Raw genomic sequence first — 13188 nt, 5'->3', positions numbered from 1 at the left:
TTTTCAGTAATAACAGTTCGTTGTTGTAATGAGAAACAAAGTTCATTGCTATAATTAATAAACAAGTTTATTGCTATAACAAGTAACGAGTTTGTATGTGTATGAGCAAACAATGAGTCTCAACCAAACCTATGACTGAAGCCCTATCAAGATCTATGCTTATCGTTCCATAGATGAATATGGTATCATGCACTCCAGCAATAGGGCGAGTGAGGAGTTGTCAATTCCTAATAGCGCTATCCATAATGACCATTGGCTCAAAGAGTTAATGGTTAGAGATAAGGGAAGGGCCTTAGTACGATAAGTTCTCATGTTCCGTGTTGCATAGACATACATAAAGAAACATAGCAATACAATAGCAATCATGTTTGATACAAATCAATTTAAATACAACATGCAAATTATAGTTTTTCTGGACATGCTTTTCCACCCCAAAACATAAAAACTGAAAATAGGGGAGTACGTGAATACTCACAATATGAAAAATGTAGCAACCAAGTTTATACGAGTCAAATAAATACAACGAACATAAATAGTTTAGGACATGCTTTTCCACCCCAAAACATAAAAACCGAAAATAGGGGAGTGCGTAAATACTCACAATATGAAAAATGTAGCAACCAAGTTTATACGAGTCAAATAAATACAACGAACATAAATAGTTTAGGACATGCTTTTCCACCCCAAAACATAAAAACCGAAAATAGGGGAGTGCATGAATACTCACAATGCATTTAGATGATGCAAATGGTGCCTTGAACTACGTTCCACGTGTACCACTACCGATTCCTACAATAATGGTATTCGCTAGTGAGTCTCTAATCGAAATCTAACACTAATATACTTACTACTACAATAGAATTATGCCAAAAATGTGTCAAAATTTAATATTGATAAGTTACAAACATTTTTCTGTGGAAATTAAGTTTCAAAGAATCAATTGTTATATATCAATTTAAGTGGAAAATTTCCATTATTGAAATGTTAATATTTAACATTTTAGAGGTGTTCCAATGATTAAATATTCAAAACTAAATCAATTTAGTTCTAAACTTTCCCAAACTTTGCATTTAAGTTTTAATTGAAGTCAAAGACCTTAAGATAAATTTTCTTGAATTTTTGATTTGTCTGACTATTTTTCACGATTTTAGTTTCTTGAATAACCATAAAATCATGAAAAATACTAAACAGTTAATAAAAATTACCAAACTTCAAATTTTGGTTCTAAATGTACTAAAAGACTTCTAGATAAATTTTCATGGATTATGAATATGCATAACCATTTTTCATATATTTAATTCTCTAAATATATAAAAATTCATGAAAAATAGAAATCGGTTAAGAAAATACCCCAAACTTTTTATAGTATTGTTATTACACATACTTAACCTGGGAAAAATAGAAAAATAGATTTCTAAACTATTTATCCCAATTTTTTGATTTTTGTGTATTTATTCTAATAAAAATTGAAATAAATAGAAAATAGTTTCCAAAATTGCCCAAAATTTTTGTAACGCTGTTATTAGTCATTATTAAGCTAGGAAAAATATAAAAATGAATTTCTAAACTGTTTATCCCAATTTTATGATTTTTGTGTATGTATTCTAATAAAAATTGGGTTTAAGTTTATTTAATCTTGGGAAAATAGAAGAAAAATAGTATACAGAAGAGAAAAATCATCAAAATTTTTATGTATCATCCTAATGTACTACAAGGTGTTCTGGTAAATTTTCATAATTTTTGGATGAGTAAAACTATTTTTCCTGTTTTTAGTCCATTATAAATACAAAAATCGGAGAAAAATAGGGATACATTATGAAAAAAATTCTGGAAATATTTTTCTAAGTCTTCCACAGAGAGTATAAGCTGCGAAAATTATTAGATACCATTTTTATATTCTCTAATGTGGTTTTATGATTTATTAGAGCTAAACAAAAAGAAAATTCAAAACCATATTAAACAGTAACAAAAATCGATGAAACTTAATGGAAGATGTTTATTAACTTAAAGGATCATCCAAGAATTTTTCCAGAATTTATTTACTAGTTTAAGTATTTTATATGATTTAACACTCTATTTTCTTATTATTTTCATGTAAAAATAAAGAAAATATATATTGAGCTGAAAATTTCCAGAACACATCTTCATACAATTTAATAACAACGAAAAATTGTTTTCTTATTTTTGATGTCGAAAAACATGCCTAAAGGCTCAATAAATTATAGAGAAAACTTGGTTCTTGTGATTTTGGTAAAGATTATTGATGTTACTTTGAGAATTTTTGCAACATGTTCCAAAGACTTTTAAATCAAGATCTTTTTGTACCTCTTAATATATGATGTTAAGAGTTCAAAATAATTTTTGAATGATTTTTAGTGATGAATAAGTCCTTTGAACATGCAACACAAAACAAATGTTCATAAGGAAAGTGCTGTTTGAGCAAACGTTTTGTAAAAATTGGTAAAAATCGAAATATTGGAATTTTCCAGTGAGGTCAGATGGGTTTGAAAGCTAACTCAAAATATTATATTTCAGAAAACGAATCACAAATTTTGGCTAAGAAATGAGTGAGATATGACAGTTTAAAGTCGGGTAAAGAAATCTGGCAGATTGCATGCATGATGATTGGTTAGAAAAGTGGGTTTTCATCATTTCCTTGAGTAAATCTTTTCAAGTATTTAAAATATATCATGATAAACTCATATTTTAGTCATGTTTCCAAAGATCAAAAGATTAAAACTTATCAAAATGTATACATGCATTTATGAACAAAATTTTGTTTCTCAAAAACTCTTAACTTGAGTTTGATGTTTTAATCCTTAAAATCGATTTTTGCACTAAGATCATGAACATGCAACCTTGTTTATCATACATGCATGGTGTTAAAACACATCCATCATGTTTTAAAAACCATTTTAACAAAAAGAAAACAAGTTTGAAGAAGATGAAGAAGGAGAAAGTGTAAGAAAAGAGCAAAACTTGAAGGAAAAGTGAAGTAGAAATCGATTTTACCTTCAAGAATACCACAAGATGATGAAGATTCCGAGTTTGAGGAGTGTTCTTGGGTTTGTTTTCTGGAAAATTTCTTGGTTCTTAGAGGGAGTAAGAGAGAATGGAGTGGTGTTTGGAGAGAAAAAGTAGAGAGAATGTAGAGAGAGTTTTCTAGAGAGAGAAAGAAGAGAGATGTGTGTGTGTTGGAGAATGAGAGTGTGAGAGAGATATGGGGAGAGAGGGATCCGATTTTAGGGGAGGAGAGGCTCTCTCTCTCTTGTTTCTTTTATAAAAAATTCAAATCTTATATAAAAATATCCAACTTTTTATAAAATGTGCACCTTAACCTAGTTTTTATGCATAAAACTCTTGATTTTTGACTTATAAATCAAGGGTAAATGTTAATAACTAAATCTTTATTTTTCATTGAATTGTATTTCATAATAATTATTATGATAAGATAATATTATAAGGTTCATAATTGTTTTTATAGGATTTTTAAGGTTAAAGTTTATAAATATGAGTTTTTAGGGCTTTTAGGGCTTTGGAGTTTAATAAACTTTGAATATCAAAATAAATAGAATATTTGAGACTTTAAATTATCTTATGGTATTATAACTCTTTTATAGTTATAAATAATGTTTGTAATTTATTTTTATCGGTTTATTGGCATTCTATGTAGTGATTCCGAGATTCAAGCGAAATTGAGGAATCGAGTATACTAGTCCTAGTCTTCAACTTTGACTTAAGTTCCTACGAGACTCGGACCTAATTTATACCACTAGGTCAAGTGCATGATGTGTGTATATGATTCATAAAAAGGTGTTCGATTCAAAGAGCGACCCGAATATGGATAGTCACTACAGTTAAGTAGTTGTAGAATTCACATATTAATGTGAAATCTAAGTACACCATCCATTGTTTCTATCTGTTTCCAAGTTTCTACTAGGTTATAACTTAGCTTCTAATTACTAAGTCTAATATGTGTTGTGCCTATATGTGCAACTAATTCTAGTCAAATCTAGAACCGACTCGAATTTTGACGGTTGTCACAGTCTCCCCCGGTTGAAAGAATTTCGTCCCGAAATTCAATTTGTGACGAATTCTATTAGAACTAAATCGGATGCAATTGTATAATTGGAGAGGTGGTGACTTTGAGAACTCTTTGATTATTTTGGGTTAATTCTCCAAGGGAAGAGCCCAGTTCTTTATCTATAATCAAAGTAATGTTTCCTTAATTCGAGTTCTACAGTCTAGATTGCAAGAAATTAGGATTAGGGAAATCATGATCCGACCATGGCGACCTAGTTGAAAAGATTATCTAGTTAGATATTATCTGAATTAAGAGAGCGGTATAAGTTTCTATGATGCACCAACTGCACTGAGCGTTAAATCCGCATTGATCTTTAAGTTGCATTCTAAATTTGCACTAAGTGTAACTTCGCCGCTTAATAAAGAAGAGATTAGGAACAATTTGTTCACTTCCGGGTTGACTACTACATCTGGAAAAGATATATTTTGAAATAAGAAGGGGTAGCACGAATGAAAATAAATGATCAAGGGTAAGTTCCTAAAGATACGTACTAAGGGTAGGCAACGAAGTTTTGGTACCTCTCTAATGTAAAGGCTTTTTAAGTGTCGTCTACAAAATAAGTTACGAAATGATTGAGGATCTCCGATGCTATAATTACTACTACGGTTACTCTTACAATAATGGAACTATACTCGAAGAATATATATAATTAGAGAGTCATTGTTTCTAATGAAGGCGGTGAAAGTTTATGATATTTTAAATCACATTGTGTAGATAGCATTTTAAGTGTTTAGAAGTGATAGAAATCTCACTGTTATCAAAATGTGTGTTTAAAAATGATAATTAATCTCACTATTATCAAAATATGTAATGATTCCGAGATAATGAAAATACATGTGTGGCGATCAAACGAAGTAGTAAAATAATATAAAGATTAATTAAGGTTACAGGTTTAAGTCTTCAATAAGGGAATTTATACAAAAATATTTTGATTAGTCTTTTGAAAAATTGTCTAATTGTCTAAGTCAAGACAAATTCAAGCTTACGATTCAAAATATTTATGGAAACAAAGTTGAGGGTTTAGGAACTCACTGAAATTTACAAAGTAGAATGCTATTTTAAGAAAGGTGTAAAAATGTCAATCTTCAAAATAGGGCATTCATAGTTTAGTGTTTCTACAAAAACAATCATTTAGAGAATAGATAATCGTAAAATTCAAAATTCTTGATGTATTTAATGAAAAGAAGAAACATAAGGATACATATCCTTCACATATATTTTCCGGATATAGAAAAATTATAAGCATAAGAGTATTCATCTTGTGTATTAATTATAAGGAAAAATACAATGAAAATTGCATTTTATATCAAGTTTCTGAATTTAGAACGAAAGAGCAAATGTAAATAAGGATCACTTGTTTATAGAGATTTCAAAATAAAAACAAGATGTATATGATAAAAAGGCGTAATTGAATATATCAAAGTTGACTAAATAAAAATTATTCCTCACGGCTATACATGTATTAATCGCTCAAAACGAAAGGATAGACTTCTAGTATGTATGTGTACAAACATGATACCAGGAGAAGCAAAATAGACAGAAACAAAGTTAGACAATGTATTATGTTACTATTATGGGTGTGCGAGATCTAAAGTCATAAGGAGAGCAAGAAATCAAGTGCGGGGGAAAGAAAAAGGAAGGTAGCGGCGGCAATGATTGTTATTGTTAAAATTATAAGAACAATACCTATAGGTAGATTAAAACCAGGTTGAGATATATTTCAAACTTTAATATTTGATGTATATTGATGATTAAATAGACATGTGAGAGTCTTAGAATGTTTGCTAATAATCACGAGTTACCTTATTAAGTTAAACTCCATTTGTGAAAAAGAAGAAGCACTACAAACGGTAGTTGAAAATCTGACAATTTGACTTTTTAGAATGGAGTTCAATAATAGTTAAAACATATAAGGTAAAGACTCAATAGATTTAGAAGATTAATTATACATTGTTGAAGGTGTCACTGGAAATTTAAAAGTGAACACTAAGTTTTGCAATGTTGTAAGTTTTATAAACACAGATTATAAAACTAATTTGAAATAAAATAAACAAATAAGGTGTGTTTTGAAATGTAGGCATCAGTGATGTCTTTTAAACACATTTGGATTAGAAAGTTGTAAAAATACCATGTTGGGTTTCAAGAAAACACATTTAAGTAAAGTACGATGCCTAAATGGGGAAGTAGTCAAAAGTCTTAAAACAAAAGTGGTTCGAAGATCCGATGAAGCATTTACACATAATATGAACTTTAACGTCATATGTTTAAGTTTTATAGTAAAGATTTTAAACACGATTATAAAAGAAAATGTTTCTAGTTTTTCGAAGACGTGTCAAAATGGTAAGCAATGTTTAAAATGGTTTATATGCCCTTAAAAGCACATCAATCCATTGAAATGAATTTGAAATGAAATTTAATAGCAAGGGTAAAACCAATATTGGTTAAATTGTGTTTTAAAGAAAATGTTAAGTTAAAACAAGTTGTCAAAAGTTTTTAGCGAGAATACGACTTACATTGTTAGGAAAGGTCTAGTAAGTTGTATGAAGTGGTTATAAAATATTTTATCGATGATAAGTAAAACCGATGAAGAGAATTAATTTTTCGATGGATGATTAAGAAGCGCAGAATAAGTATGTTAGTGTAGCTGATCGTACCTAAATACTAAGGCGAGTACAAGGCGAGTCTAAGGCGAGTACCGGTGTCTTTTCCTCAAAATAAAGGACAAGAAAAATTGTTTGTAAAACGTTTTATGGTGTCAATGTAGTTTCGTGGCCTTTTATAGAGGTCAAAGGGATATCCTATGTTAAGTTTTAAGCTCAAGGTGGAAACAACCTAAAGCTAAATTCGTAGCGTAGTAATAAGGTCTCACGTATGCGTTAAACCTCCGTGTCTCCTCGTGAGTCGAATTGGGAATGCTCTCCAATGATATACAAGTGATTACTTAGTGGTGACTCATCTACCTCCTTACGAGATGCTCCAATTATCATTCATGTCGGTATCGAAACGCTTTTTCCTAGTTGTAACTCTTGAAGACGATGAAGAGGTATTGAGGAATAATTGGTATATGTTTCGACTTAAGATAATTACTAGTGTATATCTAGCCACTAATCTTACATCTAAATTCAATAGCTACCGAGGAATACCCATTCTTAGTACTAAGTGCATTGCTCCTAGAGTGGCTAGTGATATAACCTAAGTGGTTAACCTAGCACTTGATAAGGGACAAGAATATTTCTAAATAAAGGCATTGTTATAAAAGTGCACTTAGTTTCTAAGTGTATCTAGATGAATGCCTATAATATGCAATGCCCGTACGCACACCGAAAAATTTTGTTTTTCAAAAGTTTAAGTTGAAAATCGTTTTGAACATAATTCTACTATAACCTTTTCAAGCCTCACATTAAGTTTCCTTAATTAAGCATAGTTGGCCAGGCTATACTTAATTAAAGTCTGATAATGCGTACTCGAATTAGTTATACCAGTAGTATGTTCAGTATTTTAAAAACGTTTAGAAAATGTTTGGCTATAGTTGTGGTTTTCCAAAGGAAAACCGGTATTCTCTATAACCTTCGGCTCTGATACCATTTTCTGTCACACCCCGCTAAAGCGGAAACACAGGGCGTGGCAGTACAAAGGGTTTCATCGCAAAAGTTAAAAGACAACACCAACCATAGTATTAAAAATCATTATAAATTCACAATGGGTTTGAACAACTTTTAAAAGAAATTACAATGTAAATTGAAATACAACACATGCGAATGCTCCTAAAAGTGAAGTGTCCCTAAGTGCCACTTACTCGATGATTCCTGAAAAAGCATGTAAAACGAGCGTCAACTATAAAAATAGTTGGTGAGTACTCACAGATAAACAAATAATACTGGTTCCATGAATTGAAATCAAAGTTTTGATAAAAGTTTCCAATAATAAAAGTATATTGTTAAGATGAGTAAATAAGTTTGTAAAAACAAAGTTCTTTGTCATCACGAGAAATAAGGTATGTTGCCCAAATAAGATGCAACATTCATATTCTCATGGAAGATAAAGTTCGTTACTCAAACGAGTAAACAAGTTTCATTGCTAAAATGAGCAATCAATTTCGTTGCTACAAGGAGCAAACAATTTCATTGCTAAAACATGTATATAAGTTTTCAGTAATAACAGTTCGTTGTTGTAATGAGAAACAAAGTTCATTGCTATAATTAATAAACAAGTTTATTGCTATAACAAGTAACGAGTTTGTATGTGTATGAGCAAACAATGAGTCTCAACCAAACCTATGACTGAAGCCCTATCAAGATCTATGCTTATCGTTCCATAGATGAATATGGTATCATGCACTCCAGCAATAGGGCGAGTGAGGAGTTGTCAATTCCTAATAGCGCTATCCATAATGACCATTGGCTCAAAGAGTTAATGGTTAGAGATAAGGGAAGGGCCTTAGTACGATAAGTTCTCATGTTCCGTGTTGCATAGACATACATAAAGAAACATAGCAATACAATAGCAATCATGTTTGATACAAATCAATTTAAATACAACATGCAAATTATAGTTTTTCTGGACATGCTTTTCCACCCCAAAACATAAAAACTGAAAATAGGGGAGTGCGACTCACAATATGAAAAATGTAGCAACCAAGTTTATACGAGTCAAATAAATACAACGAACATAAATAGTTTAGGACATGCTTTTCCACCCCAAAACATAAAAACCGAAAATAGGGGAGTGCGTGAATACTCACAATATGAAAAATGTAGCAACCAAGTTTATACGAGTCAAATAAATACAACGAACATAAATAGTTTAGGACATGCTTTTCCACCCCAAAACATAAAAACCGAAAATAGGGGAGTGCGTGAATACTCACAATGCATTTAGATGATGCAAATGGTGCCTTGAACTACGTTCCACGTATACCACTACCGATTCCTACAATAATGGTATTCGCTAGTGAGTCTCTAATCGAAATCTAACACTAATATACTTACTACTACAATAGAATTATGCCAAAAATGTGTCAAAATTTAATATTGATAAGTTACAAACATTTTTCTGTGGAAATTAAGTTTCAAAGAATCAATTGTTATATAACAATTTAAGTGGAAAATTTCCATTATTGAAATGTTAATATTTAACATTTTAGAGGTGTTCCAATGATTAAATATTCAAAACTAAATCAATTTAGTTCTAAACTTTCCCAAACTTTGCATTTAAGTTTTAATTGAAGTCAAAGACCTTAAGATAAATTTTCTTGAATTTTTGATTTGTCTGACTATTTTTCACGATTTTAGTTTCTTGAATAACCATAAAATCATGAAAAATACTAAACAGTTAATAAAAATTACCAAACTTCAGATTTTGGTTCTAAATGTACTAAAAGACTTCTAGATAAATTTTCATGGATTATGAATATGCATAACCATTTTTCATATATTTAATTCTCTAAATATATAAAAATTCATGAAAAATAGAAATCGGTTAAGAAAATGCCCCAAACTTTTTATAGTATTGTTATTACACATACTTAACCTGGGAAAAATAGAAAAATAGATTTCTAAACTATTTATCCCAATTTTATGATTTTTGTGTATTTATTCTAATAAAAATTGAAATAAATAGAAAATAGTTTCTAAAATTGCCCAAAATTTTTGTAACGCTGTTATTAGTCATTATTAAGCTACGAAAAATATAAAAATGAATTTCTAAACTGTTTATCCCAATTTTATGATTTTTGTGTATGTATTCTAATAAAAATTGGGTTTAAGTGTATTTAATCTTGGGAAAATAGAAGAAAAATAGTATACAGAAGAGAAAAATCATCAAAATTTTTATGTATCATCCTAATGTACTACAAGGTGTTCTGGTAAATTTTCATAATTTTTGGATGAGTAAAACTATTTTTCCTGTTTTTAGTCCATTATAAATACAAAAATCGGAGAAAAATAAGGATACATTATGAAAAAAATTCTGGAAATATTTTTCTAAGTCTTCCACAGAGAGTATAAGCTGCGAAAATTATTAGATACCATTTTTATATTCCCTAATGTGATTTTATGATTTATTAGAGCTAAACAAAAAGAAAATTCAAAACCATATTAAACAGTAACAAAAATCGATGAAACTTAATGGAAGATGTTTATTAACTTAAAGGATCATCCAAGAATTTTTCCAGAATTTATTTACTAGTTTAAGTATTTTATATGATTTAACACTCTATTTTCTTATTATTTTCATGTAAAAATAAAGAAAATATATATTGAGCTGAAAATTTCCAGAACACATCTTCATACAATTTAATAACAATGAAAAATTGTTTTCTTATTTTTGATGTCGAAAAACATGCCTAAAGGCTCAATAAATTATAGAGAAAACTTGGTTCTTGTGATTTTGGTAAAGATTATTGATGTTACTTTGAGAATTTTTGCAACATGTTCCAAAGACTTTTAAATCAAGATCTTTTTGTACCTCTTAATATATGATGTTAAGAGTTCAAAATAATTTTTGAATGATTTTTAGTGATGAATAAGTCCTTTGAACATGCAACACAAAACAAATGTTCATAAGGAAAGTGCTCTTTGAGCAAAAGTTTTGTAAAAATTGGTAAAAATCGAAATATTGGAATTTTCCAGTGAGGTCAGATGGGTTTGAAAGCTAACTCAAAATATTATATTTCAGAAAACGAATCACGAATTTTGGCTAAGAAATGAGTGAGATATGACAGTTTAAAGTCGGGTAAAGAAATCTAGCAGATTGCATGCATGATGATTGGTTAGAAAAGTGGGTTTTCATCATTTCCTTGAGTAAATCTTTTCAAGTATTTAAAATATATCATGATAAACTCATATTTTAGTCATGTTTCCAGAGATCAAAAGATTAAAATTTATCAAAATGTATACCTGCATTTATGAACAAAATTTTGTTTCTCAAAAACTCTTAACTTGAGTTTGATGTTTTAATCCTTAAAATCGATTTTTGCACTAAGATCATGAACATGCAACCTTGTTTATCATACATGCATGGTGTTAAAACACATCCATCATGTTTTAAAAACCATTTTAACAAAAAGAAAACAAGTTTGAAGAAGATGAAGAAGGAGAAAGTGTAAGAAAAGAGCAAAACTTGAAGGAAAAGTGAAGTAGAAATCGATTTTACCTTCAAGAATACCACAAGATGATGAAGATTTCGAGTTTGAGGAGTGTTCTTGGGTTTGTTTTCTGGAAAATTTCTTGGTTCTTAGAGGGAGTAAGAGAGAATGGAGTGGTGTTTGGAGAGAAAAAGTAGAGAGAAGGTAGAGAGAGTTTTCTAGAGAGAGAAAGAAGAGAGATGTGTGTGTGTTGGAGAATGAGAGTGTGAGAGAGATATGGGGAGAGAGGGATCCGATTTTAGGGGAGGAGAGGCTCTCTCTCTCTTGTTTCTTTTATAAAAAATTCAAATCTTATATAAAAATATCCAACTTTTTATAAAATGTGCACCTTAACCTAGTTTTTATGCATAAAACTCTTGATTTTTGACTTATAAATCAAGGGTAAATGTTAATAACTAAATCTTTATTTTTCATTGAATTGTATTTCATAATAATTATTATGATAAGATAATATTATAAGGTTCATAATTGTTTTTATAGGATTTTTAAGGTTAAAGTTTATAAATATGAGTTTTTAGGGCTTTTAGGGCTTTGGAGTTTAATAAACTTTGAATATCAAAATAAATAGAATATTTGAGACTTTAAATTATCTTATGGTATTATAACTCTTTTATAGTTATAAATAATGTTTGTAATTTATTTTTATCGGTTTATTGGCATTCTATGTAGTGATTCCGAGATTCAAGCGAAATTGAGGAATCGAGTATACTAGTCCTAGTCTTCAACTTTGACTTAAGTTCCTACGAGACTCGGACCTAATTTATACCACTAGGTCAAGTGCATGATGTGTGTATATGATTCATAAAAAGGTGTTCGATTCAAAGAGCGACCCGAATATGGATAGTCACTACAGTTAAGTAGTTGTAGAATTCACATATCAATGTGAAATCTAAGTACACCATCCATTGTTTCTATCTGTTTCCAAGTTTCTACTAGGTTATAACTTAGCTTCTAATTACTAAGTCTAATATGTGTTGTGCCTATATGTGCAACTAATTCTAGTCAAATCTAGAACCGACTCGAATTTTGACGGTTGTCACACCCACTGTCCTCTTCACATATAATATTCTTTTGTCAAGAAACAATCCTTGACAAAAAAATAATCATGAGTTAGTGTGGATTCTTATCAAGAATGACACTTCATATAATCGGTTTAGTTGGTCTTTGTCTTATCCAAGACATCACAACTACCAATTACAAATGTGTTATAAAGCTACTTAAGATAAGTCACTTAAGTTACAATCTCGGAGAATGACTCTAAGATTCGATTTTTTGAACGAAGTATGACTAACCTTAATTGATTTAACCATTTCAACAATTCTCGATTCCTCCTTTTAGTCATACAAATGCACTAAGGTGTCCTTAGAGGATCAATTGTGATATGGTTTTCATAATCATTAAGATGATCATAAAACATGTACTCTCCTTTCCTTTCAGATTGGAAAAAACTTTTATCTTTCTGCCTAATTTGATTCTTCTTATTCGTTCTGCTATACTTTGAAACTTTTTCAATGATTCAGAATTATACTTAATCTTGTAAGCATAACCATATTTACCAAACTTTTAGTAAATCATAACGAATAGTTTTATTGTTCTTCGTGGTTGACCTGACTAGTGCACAATGATGTGTACTAGATTCCTTAGTCTCTCATTTGACTCACATATACATGTGAACAAGGAATTAGTCTTAATTTCCTAAAGATGAAGGTTCTCATTCATCATACAATAAAAGTTGCATGATTCCAAGTTTCTATCCAACTGAAACTTGGGTGATGATAATCTTTCCTTATTTGGTAAATCTTGACACTACCATAAACGAAAGTATCAAATCCATTTTCCAATATTGCTAACAATAGAAATATACAAACTGTTGGATTAGTGTCTAAGTCCATAACTATAATTGGTATGTACTTGACCCGAGAGTAGCATGGTCCATTTGGGTTGCATGGCACCGGAACAA

This window comes from Lactuca virosa, chromosome 4 (genome assembly GCF_052849685.1).
Source record: "Lactuca virosa cultivar CGN04683 chromosome 4, Lactuca_virosa_CGN04683_v6, whole genome shotgun sequence".
In the NCBI taxonomy this organism is placed as follows: domain Eukaryota; kingdom Viridiplantae; phylum Streptophyta; class Magnoliopsida; order Asterales; family Asteraceae; genus Lactuca; species Lactuca virosa.
Note: the sequence above shows the minus strand (reverse complement) of the source record.